Source organism: Misgurnus anguillicaudatus, chromosome 5 (assembly GCF_027580225.2).
Source record: "Misgurnus anguillicaudatus chromosome 5, ASM2758022v2, whole genome shotgun sequence".
NCBI classification, from domain to species: domain Eukaryota; kingdom Metazoa; phylum Chordata; class Actinopteri; order Cypriniformes; family Cobitidae; genus Misgurnus; species Misgurnus anguillicaudatus.
In genome coordinates this window covers 17,699,202-17,718,832 of record NC_073341.2, presented here as the reverse complement: position 1 = coordinate 17,718,832, position 19,631 = coordinate 17,699,202, and the positions used below count along the sequence as shown (strand labels likewise).

Below are 19,631 nucleotides of genomic sequence, written 5' to 3'. Positions count from 1 at the left end.
TGCCGTTTTTAGGTGTGTCCTTTTAAATGCAAATGAGCTGATCTCTGCACTAAATGGCAGTGCCGTGGTTGGATAGTGCAGATTAAGGGGCGGTATCCCCTTCTGACATCACAAAGGGAGCCAGATTTCAATGACATGCTTTCACATGCTTGCAGAGAATAGTTAGTTTTACCAAAACTAAGTTAATGTGTTTTTCCTTTTTTACATTATCTTGGAATTATAGCACTTAAACATGAAAAAGTCAGATTTTTTATATGTCCCCTTATCATTTGTGAAGCCTTTTTAAATAGATGCAGTGAGTTTCATACTACTGTAAGATTATTTTAATTGTTATGCCCTATCCCTAAACCCAAACCTCAATCCTGTTGTCCTTAATAGATAGGACAGATATACTATATACACCATTAGGGACTAATATTGTTATGCTTAATGATAAGAGGGAAGCCACCAAAGCCATATGTGGTGGTGGATCTCAACGCTTTTGACTTCAAGGTCCCTCCCATTGATCACACAAGTTTTTGAAGCCCCCAGCCAACACACACAATGTCTTTCAAAAAAAAAAAACATGATATACATAAAAAATACATACAATAAAATACACAACTAGAAAGATCTATGAATAATTTTTCAGAATCTCTATGATTTTCAAGCATTTTTGAGGGTTTTAGCTTATTTTAATGTTAGCTTTGTCCACTTTTAAATACTTGAAAAGCTATCTTGAGGTCCCCTTAGTGGGGCCCCGCCCCCCTAGTTGAGAAACACTGCTGTTCTGGCATACTCTTTGGACTCAGACCCTGTGAATTTTAGCAATAGCCCCAGATATTGTAAAAAAAGGTCCCATTTAGGTACATATACTGTATGTATATATTTGGTACCAATATGTACCTCTGAGGTAATATGAACTCTTTAGATGCAAAGGTGTACTTTTTTGGACAACTAGGGACCCTTTTTTCTATTCGTTAAGGTTGCATAATAAAGAGCAGGTAGAAACACGTTACATTCATTCATAAAACAAGGCTCCTAAATTAACAAGGACTCTCTTTTCTTCCACACAATCCATTTATTCTTGTTCTTTTACTCTACCCTCCCTGCCTCTTTCTGCACCACAGTGATCTTTTCTTGTGAGAGAGCATGCAGTAGTTAGTGCTGAGATGCCCTTGAAATTATCCAGGTCTTTGGGCTTAATGTTAAGCAAGCCCACACATTACTCTTGCTGTTAGGATCTGTAATGAACAGAATTAGATGGCTTTACTATTAGGTTGCAGAACTGTATACCAGCAAACCCTCAGCAGTACACCGTCAATAAATAATACATTTTTTTTAAATAATGTGAAAAAAAGTGTAAAGAATCAAGAGATCTGGAAGAGATCTGCATTTACACAACGTAAGGTCTTCGATACAGTTCCAGCTTAAAAACTTTTTACCCAAATGTTTGCATTCGCTTTGTAAGACAGTACATAACAAATAAATTCACATATATGTATGAAACTTTTTTTTAAAAATCCAGGCTAATAATCAAATGATGAGATTAGGAGCATCTTTACTACCTTACCTAGTCAATATATAAAGATATCAAGGTTATATTTTTTCATACTGTTCTTTACATTACAGTATGTATAGGATGATTTTATGCTATTGCTTTTATGTGTTACATCACATCAGAGTAATCACATACAGCTTAGAAATGTAAAAAATTGAGTTCAATGTTTAAATAAGAGAATGTCAAGGCTTTAACATGACATAACTCAGTTTTATAAAGGAGTTTAAGAACAGCCGTGATGAAATAAGACTTTGCCTTAGTTGTCTTATTTGATTTCTGTTGTGTTTTCATTAGAGCTTGTCTAGGACGGTTTCATTACGTCACATTATAAAATCGGTCCATAAAGCATGCGAATTACAGTGATCCTGAGCATGAATTGTCCAGTATAAAGCACCACTTGTCTTGATCTCAGCCTTCTCGAGAACTTTAATGGAGTGCATTTTATTTAGGTATGATGGACCTGTTTCCTAAGTAACGGTTTGACTTACAGCAATACATCAAAACATATTATTATGCCAGCTGGTACTTTGTTCCTCTTTAGTGTTGACGTTAAAAGGCAAGCATTCCAGTGTATTCTTGATCTAAACGGATATTGCCGGCCGTTTTCACTATGGAATGGCTCTCTGTAATGCAATTCTTTCCGTAATGAAGAAAACTTGTTATGGTAATGTTGTTTGTCAGCCACTGAAAGAGAAAAGCTTTGTCCATTTTGTATGATATATAGAGTTATAAAACGCGTATAGTTTAAATACCTGCATGTGCAGAAACAGCATAATAAGCATGCGTGTAAAAATTAGATTTTAAAAAATGACACGGTAGACTTTATAAGTCTTAATTTGCAAAAGATTATGCATTCACAAGCTGTTGGCACCCGAAATAACGTTAATGTGTTCATAAGCACATTTGGTGAATATTCATGGCCGTATCTGCATATAAATATGGTGATTTTGCATGAACAAAAACAATAATTAAGCCAAAAAAAAAGAAAGTTAAGGTTTTGGAGAAGAACTGTGAAGTTGTCCATGCTGCTGTGTTCTCTTATTAATGTTTCAAATAAAAGAGATAGTACTGACTGACAGCAGGAAACACTAGCTGTCAAAACAGGTACTTTACAACCATACAGATACTGACATGAACAAAAATGGTCCGAAATTGAAGCTGTGTACTGATAAAATGCAGAAAATATGAAGGGAGTGATATGTTTCACAAGCCATCCTGCCAAATGGACATAATAGCAGTTTGGCTCGTATCTCTTTGAAGTAAAGACTTGATCCTGAGATTTAATGTAAACCTCCCTGACCCCATCATGACTGATAGAGCAGAATGATCAGGCATCTCCTGAACTAACATCTAAAACTTTGTAACATTTAAAAAAAGCACTTTGCTTTATGCACAAGCTTTCTATTTTTGTTACATATGTGTCTGTAAAATCCAGTGTGAATATGCAGGAGACTTGTGTTTACTGACGTTTCCTCACAGCTGTGTTGCTTAGAGATATTTGGACAATGCAGATTTCTTATATTACTTGCTTGCTGATATAATTTTTAGTTACCTGGTGATTGTCTGTTACCCAATAATATCCCCAAAAGTACGATATAAACCCTATTGAGACTTAGAGAGGTTTATTCAGAGATTCAGAGACTGCATGGAAGCAATACTTGATGTATTAAAGATCATTACAAGTGACAATAGTTTTGTAAATAGTGTTTCGCTATTTAAAAACAAATTTCACTAGCCAAAACGCAATTTCCAGCAAACTACATCTAACTGATGCATTATGTACACACTCCCGAATGTGTATTTTCTAAACTAGAAAAATAGGAAGTGTCACAGACACTGGTGTTCAACAAAATAACGTTTTAAAGGGATAGTTCGGCCCAAAATGACATTAAACCCATGATTTACTCGTCCGAGATGCATATGTCCATCATTTTTCAGACGAACACATTTTCAGTTATTTTAGAAAATGTTTTAGATCTTTAAGTTAGTCAAATGTGAAGTTATGGGGTCCACGTCCTTCAAGTCCAAAAAATGTGCATCTATCCTTTACAAAATAAATCCAAACGGCTCCACGATGATAAACAAAGGCTTTCCGAGGGTAATCCGTGCCGTTTTCCCTACTGAAAAATCCAGCTAAAACCAAGCTGGGGACCAGCTAAAACCAGCTCACCAGCTTATACTGGATTTTTCAGTAGGGAATTGTTGTAGAAATATTCACATTTAAAACTTTATAAATGAAAATAACTCGCTTCCGGTAATGCCGCCATCTTAGTCGCGTACACATTCAAGATTTGAGCTTACACAGTTTATGGAGGTTTCTCTGCTGCTGCTCTGTGCCCCCACCCTCCGAATTTGTCATACGTCACTAAGAAAAGTGGGTACACTACGCTAATACTCTCTCCTGATTACAGAGGAGTCCAAGATGGCGGCGCTACTGGAAGGTAGTTATTTTCGTTTATAAAGTTTTAAATATGGATATTTCTACAACAACACCGCGCGGATTACCCTCAGTAGACCTTTGTTTATCATCCTGGAGCCGATTGGATTTCTTTGGGAAGGATATATGCACATTTTTTTGGACTTGAACACGTGGACCCTGTAACTTGTTTAGCAGCTGAAAGATATAAGACATTTTCTAAAATAACTGAACATGTGTTTGTCTGAAAAATGATGGACATATGCATCTCGGCCGGCTTCGGGAGTAAATCATGGGTTTAATATCATTTTTGGCCAAACTATCCCTTTAAACGTAATATTTTATACATCAGGTTATATATACTAACATGCTGTATTAATGTACTAATTGATTTATAAATAAACATGTTTTTATTTATCTAAACAAACATGTCAGGAGCTTCAACAAAAGAGGTGATAATATGTAAACAGCTCTGTTGAGTAAACGTTTGCGCATTAATCACAAGAAAACAGCAATGAATGCATAACCTGTTTATTAAGATAATATCATGTTTACCCACAACGCTCTGGGTCCTCAGAGAGCAATTTTCTATTGTGGTTAGAAAGTACCGGAGCACGTAAGCTGTAGTTTTATACACTGAAAACCATGTTCGGTGGTTAATTGTTTGTCTCACCTGGGACTAAAAGCAGCCGTCTTGCATGTGTTGCATCATTACTCTAGAGCTGCTCCGGTGCCTACTGAGATTACTGGACTGCAGGGAGACTATTCAACATGAATTCCAGCTTACGACAAAAACATGCTTGACTTTCAAATTTGAACATGAAATTATTTATAAATGGTAATTGTGGCACAAATGAATGCAGCTTTTTTGTGATGTCAGCAACTTGTTATTTAACATGACACCAGTCAATATGTTTTCCAAACTCTATGTGGTAACACATATGCAAATATTACTTGTGTTAATTGACCAAATCAAGAATATGAGAAAAAAAATCACAATGCGACTCCAAGTTTTCCAGAGACAGTGACTGACACATGATGTATGCTGCGAGTGACACGGTGACACTATTATGCAAACCAAAAATGTCACATTAATGAGTGCGTTTACATGCACAGTCTAACCCCGATTATGCTTAATAAACTGATAACACGTGGGGTCATGTAAACGCGTTTTCTTTAATCAGGGAAAGCCCATAAACGGCGTAAGCAAAAACCGATCTGCACAGCTAGTTTTTTGCTTGTTACGCCGATTTCGTGTGGCATGTAAACACCTTAACCGGCTTTCTCACAGTTTTGTCCATGTGCGCATGTCTCCACGTATAAAAGATAAACGTCGGAAGCGCAAAGTAACGCATAAAAGTCTCCGCTGGACTAAAGCAGTTGGCAGAGAAACTGTTAAAATAGCAGCTCATGTTACATTTACAGGTTCTGCAGACACAAGAAGAGATACAACAGTACAGCTTAAGACAGACATGCCGTTGACTTTTTGAACGACTATTGTGTACTATAGGTGGTGACGTCACTGCCTGCGAGAAAACTGATAATTCTGCAAGTTCCATGTAAACGCAGTTGTCTGCATAGGCGGCTTATTGATTTGCATGTAAACGCATGAAAACAGTTTTCTGTAATAAGCAGATTTTTGATAGTTATCCGCTTATGCTGTGCATGTAAACGTACTCATTGTCAGTGCCGGGTTAAGCCTTTGTGAGGCCCTGGGCTAACGCTGGTTTGAGGCCCCCCAATATACACTGAAAAAAAATAAAGGCTAGATTTACTAAAAAATATAGTGCCCCATTGCTTAAATTTTTTTAGTAAAACTTACTGAAAAAAGGGGATGCAAAAATGCAATGCACTGTCTATATTTTTTAGTAAATCCAGTGTTTTTTTACAGCGTATGTGCAACATTAAATGGCTAAAATTATTTAAATAAATTAAACAATATTATCAAATAATTTTACAATCAGAAATAGCCCAGAAAATAACATTTATTTAATAAAACTTACAACAAAACGTGCTTCTTTCTGCTCTTCTTTAAAGAGAATTCCTCAATTAAATCATTAAAAATCAAGAGTAGGCTGAAATTATTTAAATAAATTAAACAACATTATCAAGTAATAATTTTACAATCAGAAACAGCCCAGAAAATAACATTTATTAAGCAACTAAAAGTGCTTCTGTCTGTTCTTCTTTAAATATAATTCCTCAATTAAATTATTTAAATCAAGTTGACGCAAAAGTAGGCTAAAAATTATTTAAACAAATTAAACAATATTATTAAGTAATAATTTTACAATCAGAAATAGCCCAGAAAATAACATTTATTTAATAAAACTTACAACAAAAAGTGCTTCTTTCTACTCTTCTTTAAAGGTAATTCCTCAATTAAATCATTAAAATCAAGTTGACGCAAAAGTAGGCTGAAATTATTTAAATAAATTAAACAATATTATCAAGTAATAATTTTACAATCAAAAACAGCCCAGAAAATAACATTTATTAAATGCAACTCACAACTAAAAGTGCTTCTGTCTGTTTTTCTTTAAATATAATTCCTCAATTAAATTATTAAAATCAAGTTGACGCAAAAGTAGGCTAAAATTATTTAAACAGATTAAACAATATTATTAAGTAATAATTTTACAATCATAGCCCAGAAAATAACATTTATTTAATAAAACTTACAACAAAAAGTGCTTCTTTCTGCTCTTCTTTAAAGGTAATTCCTCAATTAAATCATTAAAATCAAGTTGACGCAAAAGTAGGCTGAAATTATTTAAATAAATTAAACAATATTATCAAGTAATAATTTTACAATCAAAAACAGCCCAGAAAATAACATTTATTAAATGCAACTCACAACTAAAAGTGCTTCTGTCTGTTCTTCTTTAAACATAATTCCTCAATTAAACTATTTAAATCAAGTTGACGCAAAAGTGGGCTAAAAATTATTTAAACAAATTAAACAATATTATTAAGTAATAATTTTACAATCAGAAATAGCCCAGAAAATAACATTTATTTAATAAAACTGACAACAAAAAGTGCTTCTTTCTGCTCTTCTTTAAAGGTAATTCCTCAATTAAATCATTAAAATCAAGTTGACGCAAAAGTAGGCTGAAATTATTTAAATAAATTAAACAATATTATCAAGTAATAATTTTACAATCAAAAACAGCCCAGAAAATAACATTTATTAAATGCAACTCACAACTAAAAGTGCTTCTGTCTGTTTTTCTTTAAATATAATTCCTCAATTAAATTATTAAAATCAAGTTGACGCAAAAGTAGGCTAAAATTATTTAAACAGATTAAACAATATTATTAAGTAATAATTTTACAATCATAGCCCAGAAAATAATATTTATTTAATAAAACTTACAACAAAAAGTGCTTCTTTCTGCTCTTCTTTAAAGAGAATTCCTCAATTAAATTATTAAAATCAAGTTGACGCAAAAGTAGGCTGAAATTATTTAAACAAATTAAACAATATGATCAAGTAATAATTTTACAATCAGAACAGCACAGAAAATAACATTTATTAAATGCAACTCACAACTAAAAGTGCTTCTGTCTGTTCTTCTTTAAATATAATTCCTCAATTAAATTATTTAAATCAAGTTGACGCAAAAGTAGGCTAAAAATTATTTAAACAAATTAAACAATATTATTAAGTAATAATTTTACAATCAGAAATAGCCCAGAAAATAACATTTATTTAATAAAACTTACAACAAAAAGTGCTTCTTTCTGCTCTTCTTTAAAGATAATTCCTCAATTAAATCATTAAAATCAAGTTGATGCAAAAGTAGGCTGAAATTATTTAAATAAATTAAACAATATTATCAAGTAATAATTTTACAATCAAAAACAGCCCAGAAAATAACATTTATTAAATGCAACTCACAACTAAAAGTGCTTCTGTCTGTTCTTCTTTAAATATAATTCCTCAATTAAATTATTTAAATCAAGTTGACGCAAAAGTAGGCTGAAATTATTTAAACAAATTAAACAATATGATCAAGTAATAATTTTACAATCAGAACAGCACAGAAAATAACATTTATTAAGCAACTAAAAGTGCTTCTGTCTGTTCTTCTTTAAATATAATTCCTCAATTAAATTATTTAAATCAAGTTGACACAAAAGTATGCTAAAAATTATTTAAACAAATTAAACAATATTATTAAGTAATAATTTTACAATCAGAAATAGCCCAGAAAATAACATTTATTTAATAAAACTTACAACAAAAAGTGCTTCTTTCTGCTCTTCTTTAAAGATAATTCCTCAATTAAATCATTAAAATCAAGTTGATGCAAAAGTAGGCTGAAATTATTTAAATAAATTAAACAATATTATCAAGTAATAATTTTACAATCAAAAACAGCCCAGAAAATAACATTTATTAAATGCAACTCACAACTAAAAGTGCTTCTGTCTGTTCTTCTTTAAATATAATTCCTCAATTAAATTATTTAAATCAAGTTGACGCAAAAGTGGGCTAAAAATTATTTAAACAAATTAAACAATATTATTAAGTAATAATTTTACAATCAGAAATAGCCCAGAAAATAACATTTATTTAATAAAACTTACAACAAAAAGTGCTTCTTTCTGCTCTTCTTTAAAGGTAATTCCTCAATTAAATCATTAAAATCAAGTTGACGCAAAAGTAGGCTGAAATTATTTAAATAAATTAAACAATATTATCAAGTAATAATTTTACAATCAAAAACAGCCCAGAAAATAACATTTATTAAATGCAACTCACAACTAAAAGTGCTTCTGTCTGTTTTTCTTTAAATATAATTCCTCAATTAAATTATTAAAATCAAGTTGACGCAAAAGTAGGCTAAAATTATTTAAACAGATTAAACAATATTATTAAGTAATAATTTTACAATCATAGCCCAGAAAATAACATTTATTTAATAAAACTTACAACAAAAAGTGCTTCTTTCTGCTCTTCTTTAAAGGTAATTCCTCAATTAAATCATTAAAATCAAGTTGACGCAAAAGTAGGCTGAAATTATTTAAATAAATTAAACAATATTATCAAGTAATAATTTTACAATCAAAAACAGCCCAGAAAATAACATTTATTAAATGCAACTCACAACTAAAAGTGCTTCTGTCTGTTTTTCTTTAAATATAATTCCTCAATTAAATTATTAAAATCAAGTTGACGCAAAAGTAGGCTCAAATTATTTAAACAGATTAAACAATATTATTAAGTAATAATTTTACAATCATAGCCCAGAAAATAACATTTATTTAATAAAACTTACAACAAAAAGTGCTTCTTTCTGCTCTTCTTTAAAGGTAATTCCTCAATTAAATCATTAAAATCAAGTTGACGCAAAAGTAGGCTGAAATTATTTAAATAAATTAAACAATATTATCAAGTAATAATTTTACAATCAAAAACAGCCCAGAAAATAACATTTATTAAATGCAACTCACACCTAAAAGTGCTTCTGTCTGTTCTTCTTTAAATATAATTCCTCAATTAAATTATTTAAATCAAGTTGACGCAAAAGTAGGCTAAAAATTATTTAAACAAATTAAACAATATTATTAAGTAATAATTTTACAATCAGAAATAGCCCAGAAAATAACATTTATTTAATAAAACTTACAACAAAAAGTGCTTCTTTCTGCTCTTCTTTAAAGATAATTCCTCAATTAAATCATTAAAATCAAGTTGATGCAAAAGTAGGCTGAAATTATTTAAATAAATTAAACAATATTATCAAGTAATAATTTTACAATCAAAAACAGCCCAGAAAATAACATTTATTAAATGCAACTCACACCTAAAAGTGCTTCTGTCTGTTCTTCTTTAAATATAATTCCTCAATTAAATTATTTAAATCAAGTTGACGCAAAAGTGGGCTAAAAATTATTAAAACAAATTAAACAATATTATTAAGTAATAATTTTACAATCAGAAATAGCCCAGAAAATAACATTTATTTAATAAAACTTACAACAAAAAGTGCTTCTTTCTGCTCTTCTTTAAAGGTAATTCCTCAATTAAATCATTAAAATCAAGTTGACGCAAAAGTAGGCTGAAATTATTTAAATAAATTAAACAATATTATCAAGTAATAATTTTACAATCAAAAACAGCCCAGAAAATAACATTTATTAAATGCAACTCACAACTAAAAGTGCTTATGTCTGTTGTTCTTTAAATATAATTCCTCAATTAAATTATTAAAATCAAGTTGACGCAAAAGTAGGCTCAAATTATTTAAACAGATTAAACAATATTATTAAGTAATAATTTTACAATCATAGCCCAGAAAATAACATTTATTTAATAAAACTTACAACAAAAAGTGCTTCTTTCTGCTCTTCTTTAAAGGTAATTCCTCAATTAAATCATTAAAATCAAGTTGACGCAAAAGTAGGCTGAAATTATTTAAATAAATTAAACAATATTATCAAGTAATAATTTTACAATCAAAAACAGCCCAGAAAATAACATTTATTAAATGCAACTCACAACTAAAAGTGCTTATGTCTGTTTTTCTTTAAATATAATTCCTCAATTAAATTATTAAAATCAAGTTGACGCAAAAGTAGGCTAAAATTATTTAAACAGATTAAACAATATTATTAAGTAATAATTTTACAATCATAGCCCAGAAAATAATATTTATTTAATAAAACTTACAACAAAAAGTGCTTCTTTCTGCTCTTCTTTAAAGAGAATTCCTCAATTAAATTATTAAAATCAAGTTGACGCAAAAGTAGGCTGAAATTATTTAAACAAATTAAACAATATGATCAAGTCATAATTTTACAATCAGAACAGCACAGAAAATAACATTTATTAAGCAACTAAAAGTGCTTCTTTCTGCTCTTCTTTAAAGAGAATTCCTCGACTAAATCATCAAAATCAAGTTGACGCAAAATGTCATACTCACTTGACATTAATGTATGTAATTAAATTATGTAATTTAATTAAACAATATTATCAAGTTATAATCTTACAAATCAGAAAATAACATTTATTAAATACAACTCACCACTAAAAGAGCTTCTTCCTGTCTTTTTCAAAGATAATTCCTTAATTAAATCATTAAAATCAAGTTGATGCATAATGGCTATACATGATTGCGAGGTATTTGCAAATGATTCATAAATAATACCTCTGTGCTCGTACTCAAACTCTAAAGACAGCAATGTGATTGGCGATGCGCTGGGAGAGAGAGAGAGAGAGAGAGAGAGAGAGAGAGAGAGAACGAGAGACCGCAGCCTTGTACAAGAGTGGAAATGATCGATGTTATTTGAAGTCGGCTCTTAAAGGACAAAATATCCCATAAGCTATTACAATTATACACATTTTTTCAGAACATTATTGCGACCCAGTGGTTGGGGGCCTCTGATATAGGTAGTGCTTACGTATAATTACGTCAATCAAAATGTTTTTAAAAACTCAAAATAGAATTGTCTCGGAGGCCCCCTAGTGTTCGGGCCCTGGGCTGCAGCCCATGTTGCCCATTAGGATAACGCGGCCTTGCTCATTGTCATATACACCCTAAAAATGCTGTTAATTTTCAACCCAGTGTCAAACAGGGACAATCCCAGTCGTTGGGTTACATTAACCCAGAAAATGTTTATATTTGACCTATGCAAATAATATTCCTTTATGTTGCATCCCTTTTTGCCCCAACACTGGGTTGAAGATAATATAACATACAGTAATGTATAATATAATACAAAATACTTCTTGATCAGTAAGAAATATTTCTGGCCATTATTTTTTTGATGCCGTGGTGCAAAAGCTGTGGACCCTGTTAGGAAGACATCAAATAAAGTAGAAATGGTATTATATTAAAGCATAAATTGCCTTTAGCAGTAGCACAGACATTTTGGGTGCATTTGCATTATTTTAATTGCATGATTCCTTTAGTAAATCAGCATAGACACAGACACTGCATGCAAACAAATGAGCTATCAGCAGGTGAAATTCATTCTTTGTGTATTCTGCCATGAGAATTGATTTTCCATTGATGTTTTGCCGTCCCTGTTTTGATTTTTAAAAAGCCTTTCTCTTCCTGTCATTGTGTGACATTTCAAGAGAAATTATGGTTAAACATGAAAAATGAAGTAAAACAAAAGTACCCAGAATGAAAGATGTTAAATAATTACACGATAGGAGTTTGTTGCACGATCGCTTCTGTCTCACACTTTCTAAGTTATGGGGTGTGTTTACGGTCAAGGAAGGATTTGGACTGTAAACATTTATGTCTCGGATGCAGTGTAATGGAAATGGCTACCTTTGAGTTTAAACCTGTTCCTGTTAGAATTAATGGCTGAAAAACAGTTCAGGGAGGAAATAAAGTGGCCTTACTGTGGGAATTGATATTTAATCACCTGTGCAGCAGAATTTGCTGATTCCAGTGGATTCAAATCTTTCCCTGATAACTGCTCAAGGAGGCATTTATAGATAATTATAGTCAATTACTATAATCAATGAAAGAGCCTTTACCGAGCCAAAGATCACTTCTGATAAAACGCTACAAGTTTAAACTGAAGTGTGTCATTTTGTTGATGTTAAAATGCTTTCTTCTATTCTTTGACTTTAATGTTCAGAGATTGTTATAATTCATTTGTTGCTTGATTTCATGAAAGACTTTTTGACATCATCAAAGAATAAAAAATATTGGACAGAACACTCCACTGGGTTAAAACTGCCTCAAAACTGGTAATGCTGGGTTTAGTTACCCAACCACGGGTGTGTTCTGTCCAATATTAACTCAGCCATGGGTCACTTTTAAAATGTTTGTTCTAGTCCAGCAAAGCAATGATATGTGCAATGGATATGTTTTTAGACAGTCAGAAAATCAAGAGTTTTTAGAAAATCTGTTGGAAAGCAAGCATTGTTGCCATATAAATGACACACATCACCTAGATGTACAGTACTCTATATGGACTGTTAAGTTTTTAATGTATTATTTCTTGGGGGAAGTTTGTCTTTGTGACAGGTATGGCACTGTACCTTTACCTTTGATTCATGTAACCCAATTTTACTTATTTTACATTCTGTAAAAAAACTGTACATTTAGATGATATCAGACAAACACGTTTTACACTTCAACAGTCAACATTTTATTTGCCTCCTGCTTAGTGATGCAAAATCTGTTCATTTATGTATTTATCATTTACGCATCACTAAAAAATAAGCACTGTGATGAATCTTTGTATCATTTAAAATCATTTATCCTTAAGTGCTTTGAATTATGGCTGATTGAAAATAATGATACATTCAACTTTCTACAGAACTAAAAAGATAAGAACGTAGATTATCCTTGCATTTATTTTTATCCGATTGCCTAGCAACGTAACAGACCTCTTGTCAGCTATATAATTTAATTGGCTACTTAGTTTTATTGTTTCCTTTTAGTTTAATGCCATTTGTTTATAAGCAAAGTACGTATTTCTTTATCAATAAACATTTATATAGTGTATAAACATTTATTACGTATTTGCTGGTAATGTCATGTCACACAGCAATCTGTTATCCATTAACTTCTTAACACTATGGGGCGGTTTCCAGGACAAGGATTAGACTAGTCCTAGACTCGAATAAATGTGTGAGCAGTCCAAACTGAAAATAACTTGGACTGACATATCTTAAAATACATCAGTGCCCTTTGTTTTGCCTCAAAATGCATGTGATGTTTTTAGTAAGGCATGTTTGTTAAAATGACACTCTTAAAACGAATCTGTTAAAATAACACATATTGTGTGTAGTTAACACAGTTTGTGTTGTCCCTTTTATTTAGTTGAACTCAAAATCAACACAAAATGACACATAATGTGTTAAATATGATAACACAAAACATTGTGTTAAAATTAACACATCCTTTCTTAGAGTGTAGTTATATTTCCTACTAAAACTAAGGCCTGTCTTGGCTTAAGGTAATCCTTGTCTGGGAAACCACCCCTATACATTAACATGCAACCAAATAATCTGTTTGTAATCATATTGATGGCTCAATCGTATTGAAATGGGTAGTGTAGTCCGATCTGTGATCTGATCATCAGGAGAAAACTATGCATGTAAATGCGTAAATATTCTCAATCGGTTGCAAAAATACATTGTGAACATGTGCAGAACATTTGTGCTCAAGTTCACATCTTATATTTACATCTTATTTACATATGACATGTTTCTCGTCACAGAAACACTGGCAACCCACATTATTAAGGTAATGGGGTCACGCTATGTACATTCTGCAGCATTCATGTGTACTTTCATCACATTAGGCTATAAAGCAATAAAATAGTGTTGGGCCTTTCGAAAATTGTGTTTTCATGACCTATTTCTGAAAACTTCTTAAGAACAACTTTCTCCAACTCAGCTTTGACTTTAATCCAGAGATAAAGTGTGAACTCGACGAGAGATGCTGTCCGCAGCGTGTCGTTGCCAAGTCCTCTGCTTTTTTCGAGTTAAGATTTGGGCTACTGTTTAAACTGTCTCCACCTGCTTTTTTACTTCTTCTGCTGGTTAAAGATGAAATGATTTTGTTGATTAGTTATTGGTATTTGGGCTGTGAATAGTCATTGGGATTCTTTTGGGCTAGTTTTGAATGTCCATTGGGATGGTTTTGATACACGAATCGGGCAACCCGGGCGGTGCGCTTGCGCAGATGTTTGGTTCAGATTATATAGAATGGACATTTTAATCAGACTGCAATGTTTATGGTGCATATAAACTGTCTTGTTGTTACCTTCAATCGGATTAAATCCAGTCAAATTGGCAAAATTTTGTGTCAATACAGCCACTGTGTAATACAGTATGGCAGTATTGCTTCATGGTAAATCTCTGCTGCCAATTTTTAATTTTATGTAGTTTTTATTCTTACAATAACATGAGCATAATGCTGTAATCATTTTATAGTTGGCTATAAAAAGATAATTGATAGCCTCAATCTGAATATTAAATTCATGCATTTACTATATCTGTAATGGTTTTCTAACGTCTATAGTTGTTTAGAAAACAAGAAAAGTACTTTTGAAGAAAAGTAACAGAAACAGAACAGGCACACATTTCCCAAACAAACACTTTTTTTCTGGGTAAAATATGTTATGTTACAATAAAAAAGATATAACATGATGACATTTTGTTTTATTAATGACTAGATATTCTCCCTTGTTTATTCGAGTTTGCTTATTATTGTGTTTCGCTGTATTTATTTTTTAAATGAAACTTGGAATGAAAAGAAAGAGATTCTCTTTTTTGCCTGTCCTCATTTGCTCTCTGTGTTTTCTTGCCACTGTCGATACACTAGCTAATGTGTTTTTATAATGAGTTATAGTGGGAGAGGAAGAGCGATACGGTTATAAACTTTTCTGCTGATTCTGTCTGCTTTATTTCCTCTTAATGTTTCCTCCTAATAAGGGAGATCTTACAGTACAACAATAGCACACACTGTACCTGTAATGCTACAACAGAAAGCAAATAGCCTTATCTCCAGTATAATTTGCGTGGTGTAGATTTATCTTCCAATTAAACAATGAAAATGGCGTATCCATTAAGATAACTATTGTCAGACTGCTAGATGTGTGTGATGTGTGTCATAATTACACCAGAGAATATGTTTCTACTGGTTTGTGTGCTGTTGTACACCATGGAAACCAGTGTAACGATGCTCGTGACCGAACAGGTCTCGTGCTGATATTGGTTTCCAGAAGCACTCAGTGGAAGTCAGTGGTGAGTGTTGAAATCGAGAAAAGATGATGTTTACACACTGAGGCACGCTGAGCTGCTCCTAGATGCTTGAACTTTCACGGTAGCAGTCCATGCTGGATAGAAATGTAGCACACAGAAATTCACCATGCATCAATAGCACCCTGTTTAAAACTTTTTTTATGCATGATATAATCATTCATCAGAAAGAATACTTTTACAATAATAACTGTGTGTGTGTGTGTGTGTGTGTGTGTGTGTGTGTGTGTGTGTGTGTGTGTGTGTGTGTGTGTGTGTGTGTGTGTGTGTGTGTGTGTACCTGGTCATTATCACGTCGTGGGGACCAATTGTCCCCACAAAGATAGGAATACCAGTGTTTTTGTGACCTTGTGGGGACATTTTGATGTCCCCATGAGGAAACAAGCTTATAAATCAAAGAAAATGATGTTTCTTGAAAATGTGAAGTAGGAGAAGGGTTTCTGTGATGGTTGGGGTTAGGGAATGGGGTAGGTTAGGGGAATAGAATATACAGTTTGTACAGTGTAAAATGCATTACGCCTATGGAATGTCCCCACAAAACATGGAAACCAGAATGTGTGTGTGTGTGTGTGTGTGTGTGTGTGTGTGTGTGTGTGTGTGAGAGAGAGAGAGAGAGAGAGAGAGAGAGAGAGATACTAAAACATATAAAAACCGTAGACTGTATAAAATAGTGGCTGTGATGTCACACATAGGTTTGTGAAGAGCATTTTTGAAGACAATAGTTGGTGGAGCCTGCCGTCACCATCACTGCTGAGGTGCCTGGTTGATGAAACCACGCCCGCCTACCTCGACAGTAGTGACTGCAGCGGCATTTACCTGTCACTCAAGTGGCCACGCCCTTAACTATGCATAACTTTTAGGCTTAATATAATTTAAACTGATGAGTTACAAAAAAACTCACAGTTGTCATGAAGGGCAGAATTAGCTATATGGACCAAAAACACTTTTTGTACCATATTTATTTTTGCAGTAAAGTTGGCTCCTGTTTTGGAGGCAGTAGTGGCCAGTTGATGAATTGCAGTTTAAGTCACTTCTGCGCTGACTTCATGACTGAAACCGGAAGGTTTGCCCCTTCATAAAAACCTGTGTCTACCTTAAAATGTCCACTAAGGAAATTGATAACTTTTGTCAGGTATTTTTGTAGGCCAAACTGGAAGTTAGCTTCACTTTTTCTATAGGCTTTTGGATAATTGGAAAAAATAACCTCTGTGATCAACAAAATGCAAGATAATCTTTACAAATTAAAAACACGTTTATGGATGAATCTTTTTTAGGATTTTTTTATGGGTTGCATTATTTTTAAGATATTCATGCGTGGTGACATTTAAAGTCAGCAACAACGGCTGCAGTCCCACGTAGTAACTTGTTAGCAAGTAAGACACCAAAAAATCACTTTTAAAAACTTCACATGTGGGAGTATTACAGGTTTTTATGTCGTAGAATAAAACGTGTAAATTTCTTAAACTTGTGTTAACATCAGATATAGAGATGGGAGCTGAGAACGCTGGATTTCCACCGAACGGCGGCGGAGTCAATCGGTTTCCATTCAAGTCAATGTGTGTATTTCCACTGACTGCGTTCCGAATCCGTCACAGCTCCGGCCACCCGCAGCCCTCTGGAACAAACATGCAGGGATGTTTGTTCCAGAGAATCATACCTGAATTCGCGAGATCTTGTGTTGTGATCTGGGTTGGTCCAGCAAAACGTCATAATTTGACGTCATAATGGGCAGAGACAGAACTAGATATCGCGCAATCATCACGTGAATTTGCGAGACATCATGGGTCCTCGTCACTTCAGCACGTAGCCGCTCTGCAACAAATACGGAATTGGTGGGTATTGGCGGATGGCGGAGTTGGTGGAAATCCAGCGTAAGAATTTAATGTTTCCGATTCCATTATCAATGTTGCTTATCGATCCGATTCCTTATCAATTTTCTCTTATCGATTCTCATTGGGTGAGGGAATAAGTACAAATTGAGTAAAATTTTCAACATGGTTAAATGCTAAAACTAGTTGTTCAGATAAGAAAGAGCTTGAAAAAAACTTGACACCAAGACCATGTCTATACTGGCCATTTGAAACTCGAAAGTCATCACTATATTTCGTCCCATTGTTTTCCATTTTGCGGGTGGTAAAACTAGGGATGCACCGAATCCAGGATTCGGATTCGGCCGAATACTGGGCTTTTTGACGGGGTTCGGGTTCGGCCGAATCCTAGATTTTTTTTCCACCGAACCCTAGGCTTGCGCTACGCTGGTCGACGTCACGCGGCCGTTGATTACACACATCGGGTGCTGACGTGGAGATGAGCTTTTTCTTTCGGTGAGCCTTAGGGGCTGGACACACCAAAACTTTTAAACACGGCTGAAAACGCCTTGAGGACGCCAAATTCCAGCTGTTTTTCAGCCGAGCGCTTGGTAGCTGTGACGCTTCAGCTGTGAGCCGGTTGGTTGCTGTGGTAATGTCCCGCCCCTCCACCACTGTAATTTGACGGCCGTGTGAAAACTGACATTGACGAGCGGAGCTTCTCACTCAAAGTTAAATATAGTTTTCAGCGCGGAGCTGCTTGCTTATTGGAAAAACGAGCGTGTCGCAACGCATCGCTTTCATTATGCATAGGCTTATGGTTATTGTCAAAATAGTTTTTCCAACTTGTCATCCTGACATAATGTACAGTTAAAATTAAATAAAATGAAAAAATACATTGCTGTGGACGTTGTTTACTTCATTAATGTGTTTTACTGTGTTAATGGAATAAAGATGCGAGTAGGATTCGGTTCGGTTTCGGATTCGGCCGAATCTTAAATGGTGGATTCGGGATTCGGCCGAACCTAAAAAATCTGGATTCGGTGGATCCCTAGGTAAAACGCGTGTGTACAACGTTCAAATTAATTGAAATTTCTTTCACTTGTAGTTTAGCAATTAAAGGCGGAGTGCACAATGTTTGAAAAACGCTTTGGAAAAGGAGACGGGCCGACTACCAAAACACACTTATAGCCAATCAGCAGTTAGAAGCGTGTCTACTAACCGACATCCTTGCCCGGTTGCGTATGTGTGGGGCGGGTCTTTTAAAAGAAGGTCCAGATTCTATTGGGGTAGGGGCGTGTTTGTTTATGTGATTTCAAATATCAACATTGGCTTTCAAACATTGTGCACTCCGCCTTTAAACTAAATGTATATTACAATTTCAAGAATGTTTTTACTCCGCACATCGCCTGAGGAAATTCGAAGTTGTGTCGAGGGGAACCAAACTGACAGCCATGACAGCAAACTACCTAAACAGAGTATACACAAATTATGTGTAGCAACCTCAGAACAAACCTAAAAGTAGGTGAGCTACTTCTTAAAGTAAAGTCCAGGGACCTATAGCCTAGGGCAGTGTTTCTCAACCAGTATTCACATTTACAGTATATCACATTTAGTGGTCCAGACATCATCTAAATTTAGACTCGGCACAGTAACACTCTCCCTCTCCCATTATGAGAGGGAGAAGGGGAGCGAACTTTTCAGGCGAGTCGAAGTACTCCCAAAAGTGCTATTACGCCATACAATATAGTTCCTCTTTTAAATCCGCTTAGAAAAGCGCTACCTTTTATTTTGTACCACCAAACTTGCTCGTATAACTACTCGTCTTAAATAGGAAAAACGTTGATGTGTTTGGTCACTTCTAACTTTATCTCTGATTGGTACCATTGAATGAATGGGGCTAAGCTAAATGCTATCGAAGCATCGCATCGCGCTCCAGCGCTTACGTGCACGCACACAGATGATAGAGGGATGTATCAACTCTTCTTAGTTAAGGTAATAACATAGTTTAATATTAAAAATGAGTAGACTATTCCTTTAACTGCCTGAGGCAGGAATGAGTTTTTCCCCCTGTATTTAAAAATTGCTGGCATCTTGAATCTTTGTCCTGAATGTAGTTGA

The 19,631-nt window shown here is 33.8% G+C and overlaps 1 protein-coding gene across 2 annotated transcripts in view; it reads left to right on the top strand.

Moving 5' to 3' along the window:
• Positions 1-19,631, top strand: part of LOC129413382 (transmembrane protein 132C) — a 326,965-nt gene that overhangs the window by 10,600 nt on the left and 296,734 nt on the right. The window lies entirely within an intron of this gene.